Below are 4,620 nucleotides of genomic sequence, written 5' to 3' on the forward strand. Positions count from 1 at the left end.
ACGCAAACCATGCTGTTATTAAATTATGCTGGCCTCTGCCTTCAACTGATTGATCATTGTCATGTTCTTGGTCTATAGAGATGTTTCCTTCTGTATCAAATTGGATTGCATACAGAGACTCACAATCTGACATTATGCAGAGAGAGGCCTTAAAACATGCAGGTCTAAATGAGATTTCCCTATGAAATTGTCCCTCCCCTCAGTGCTCCGGAAAGCATGCAGGAGAGAAGGCAGGAAGAATATTATAAGTAGAGTGAATTAAGGATGCAAGGAGAACAAAGCCCTGAAAATCAGGCCACAAAGAAAGATGATGCAGGCATCCTAGTTAATATCTGATGAGCTAGGGTCAGTTAGTTGGGGGAGGATGACCTACACTATCAGGGGAATTTTAGAAATTGCAAAGGGATAGAAGGAGGATTGGTGGGACTGGAAGTAGATGAGTGAGTGTGCAGTAGAGAGGATACCATGTAAACAAATCAAGAAATAAATGCCTAAGGAAAAGTGTGATCAAGGTGATGAAGCATGGGGCTCTTCAGGACTGTGGGTTTCTTCTTCGGGTGGTGCCAGTGTTCAGCAAGGATGAACTCAGTTTTCTTTAAGAGACTTGGCACTGCGACTCTGATTACGTTTCAGTGAATAAATGAATAACACATACTTGCATTGGTGTATTTTAAAGAAAAAAATTAGTGTGACACATGGGTAGGAATTTGAACTTGGGAGCAATGGAAAAGGAATGTAATATATATTATATAAAATTCACACATAATCAATAAAAATAATATGTTGACAACTTCTACAATCACTTTTAAAATGGAGAAAATATTTCCTTAAGAAAGGCAGATTTTGAGTTTGTAAGGCATGCTTTGAAGGAAATCAATATGGAGCAGAGAATATTAGCCATGAACTAGTGGTTACCCAGGTTCCTCAGGCACAAAGAGCTCAGGTGGCTCCTCAGAACAAGAAGTCCTGGCACTAACACTATGTTTAGAGGGTTTGTCTACAATACCACAGCAGGAAACTCAGCTGCTCTTGTGTCCTAGGCAAATAACATGGCCATAAGTCTTAGCTTCTGCTTTGACAGTCTGCAGGCAGAGCCTTTCAGAGGCCCTCTATGGCAGGCTCCTAAATTGTTACCTGTTTTCTCCTTCTTCTGATGTCCATTCTTTGCCTTTTGGGATGGAGATTGGGCATTTTAGCCAGAGTCCTCCCTCTTGATTATTTTTTTTTAGGTGTACAGATTTTAGCAGGTTGTTCCCATTTTATACTTTGTACGTCTACATGAGTGTATATATACCATGTGTGTCTTGGTGCTTCTGGGTAGCTCCCTCAGGATGATCTTTTCCAGTTCCCACCATTTACCTGCAAATTCCATCATTTCCTTGATTTTTATTGCTGAGTGATATTCATTTGTGTATATGTACCACAATTTCTTTATACACTTTTCTGTTGGGGGCATCTGGATTGTTTCCTGAATCTGGCTATTACAAGTAAAGCTGCTACAAACATGGTTAACCAAATATCTGTATTGTGTACTGGAGCCTCTTTTGGATATATGCCTAGGAATAGTATAGCTAGATCTTGAGGAAGAGCTATTCATCAAGAATGAGCCAGACTGATTTCTAGAGTGGTTGTACAAGTTTACAATACCACCAGCAGTTGATATGCGTTTCCCTTTCTCCACACCTTCTCCAGCATGTGTTTTTTATCTTTAGTTTTTTTTATCTTGGGCATTCTGATGAGTGTTAGGTGAAATCTTAGGGTCATTTTTTATGCATTTCCCTGATGGCTAATGATGTTGAACATTTATCTCAGTGCTTCTATGTCATTTGGTATTCCTCCATTGAGAATTCTCTGTTTAGCTCTGTTCCCCATTTTTTAATTGGATTACTTGATTTGTTGCTTTTCAACTTCTTTAGTTCTTTTTTTTTTTTTCTTTTTTTTTCTTTTTTTTTTATTTATTTTTTTTATCAGTTACATTTTATTAACTCTGTATCCCAGCCATGTCCCGATCCCTCATTCCCTCCCAGTCCCTTCCTCCCTCCCTCCCTCATCTCCACCGTGCCCCTTTCCAAGTCCACTGATGGGGGGGACCTCCTCCCCATTCATCTGATCCTGTTTTATCAGGTATCTTCAGGACTGGCTGCAAAGCCCTCCTCTGTGGCCTAACAGGACTGCTCCTCCCTTTGGGGGTGGGGAGACCAAAGAGCCAGTCATCGAGTTCCTGTTAGAAATAGTCCCTGTTCCCCTCACTTTGGGAAACCAATTGGTTACTGAGCTACCACAGGCTACATCTGAGTGGAGGTTCTAGGTTATATCCATACATGGTCCTTGGTTGAATGTCAGTCTCAGAAAAGACCCTGTGCCCAGATATATTTGGTCCTTGTGGAGCTCCTATCCTTTCCCCATCAGACTAACTCCCCTTCTTTCTTATGATTCCCTGTACTCTGCCAAAGGTTTGGTCATGAGTCTTTGCTTTGAAAACACTGCTAGTTAGAGTCTTACAGATGCGCTCAGTAGACTCCTGTCATATGTTCAATGCACATCCCATCTGTCTTTCTAAATGAGGATTGATCATCTTACCCCATGTCCGCTCAATTGATTATCTTTTTTAGGTGTATAGATTTCATTATGTTTATCATATCTTATAGGTCTATATAAGTGAGTATATCCCATGTTTGTCTTTCTCCTTCTGGGATATTTCACTCAGAATGATCTTTTCTAGATCCCACCATTTGCCTGCAAATTTCATGATTTCCTCCTTTTTGATTGCTGAGTAGTATTCCATTGTATAAAAATACCACAATTTCTGTACCCATTCCACCGTTGATGGACATCTGGGTTGTTTCCAGGTTCTGGCTATTACAAATAGAGCTGCTATAAACATGGTTGAGCAAGTGTCCTTTTTGTGTACTTGAACAAACTTTGGGTATATACCTAGCAGTGGTATAGCTGGGTCTGGAGGAAGCACTATTCCTATTTGTCTTAGAAAGCGCCAGATAGCTTTCCAGAGTGGTTGTACCAGTTTACATTCCCACCAGCAGTGGAGCAGGGTTCCCCTTTCTCCACAACCTCTCCAGCATGTGTTATCGCTTGAGTTTTTCATCTTGGCCATTCTGATGGGTGTAAGGTGATATCTCAGGGTCGTTTTGATTTGCATTTCCCTGATGGCTAATGAGGATGAGCATTTCTTTAAGTGTTTTTCTGCCATTCGATATTCCTCTGTCGAGAATTCTCTGTTTAGCTCTGTTCCCCATTTTTTAATTGGATTACTTGATTTGTTGCTTTTCAACTTCTTTAGTTCTTTATATATAATGGATATTAGCCATCTGTCACATAGAGACTTGGTGAACATTCTTTGCCAATCTGTAGGCATTTGTTTAATTTTGATGACACTGTCCTTTGCTTTATAGAAGCATTTCAGTTTAATGAGGTCCCTATTACCGATTGTTGCTCTTAGAGCCAGTTCTGTTGATGTTATGTTCAGGAAGTTGTCTCCTGAACCAATGAGTTCAAGGCTCTTCCCCATTTTTTGTTTGTTTGTTTTTTGTTTGGTTTGCTTGTTTCCTAACCAATTTAATATGTCTGGTTTTATGTTGAGGTCTTTGATCCATTTGGACTTTAATTTTGTGTAGGGTGAGGAGAATGTATTTTTCTGCCTGTAGACATTGATGTAGACCAGCACCATTTTTTGAATCTGCTATATTTTTTCCATTGTATGGTTTTGGCATCTTTGTAAAAAATTAGGTGTCCATAAGTGTGTGGGTTTATTTCTGGGTCTTCTATTTGGTTCCATTAATTCACCATTCTGTTTCTCTGCTAGTTTTTATTGCTGTTGCTCTATAGTAGAGCTTGAGATCAGAAATGGAAATAACTCCAGAAGAACTTCTATTGTAGAAGATTGTTTTAGCAATTATGGGTTTTTTGTTTTTCCATATGAAGTTGACTATTTTTCTTTCAAGGTCTGTAAGGAATTGTGTTCTTAATTTGATGGTAATTGCATTGAATCTGTAGATTGCTTTTGGTAAGATGGCATTTTTACAATGATCATCCTGCCAAGCCTTGAGCATCAGAGATCTTTCCATCTTCTGATATCTTTTTCTAATTCTTTCTTTAGAGACTTGAATTTTTTTTCATACAAGACTTTAACTTTCTTGGTTAGGGTCATACCAAGGTACGTTGCATCTTTGCCTAAATAAAAAAACACATCAAGGATATCTTCCACTATGACCAAGTAGGTTTCATCCAAGTTCTGCCAGGGTGGTCCAAAATAAGGAAATTCATCAGTGTCATCTACCATATTAATAAACTGAAAGAAACAAGCACACGCACACAATAATCTCTTTAGATGCTTAAAAATAATTTGACGAAATCCAACATCCATTTATGTTTAAAATGTTGGAGAGATCAGTGATACAAGTCACATATCTAAATATATAAAGGCAATATATAGCAAGCCTATAGCCAACATCAAACTAAACTGAGAGAAGCTAAAAGCAATCCCACTGAACTCAGGGATAAGGCAAGGCTGCCACTCTCTCCATATCTCTTCAACATAGTTCTGGAAGTCCTTGCTAGAGCAATAAAACATTTGAAGAAGATCAAGGAGATAGATATGGAATG

This window comes from Meriones unguiculatus (genome assembly GCF_030254825.1).
Source record: "Meriones unguiculatus strain TT.TT164.6M chromosome Y unlocalized genomic scaffold, Bangor_MerUng_6.1 ChrY_unordered_Scaffold_23, whole genome shotgun sequence".
Lineage (NCBI taxonomy): Eukaryota > Metazoa > Chordata > Mammalia > Rodentia > Muridae > Meriones > Meriones unguiculatus.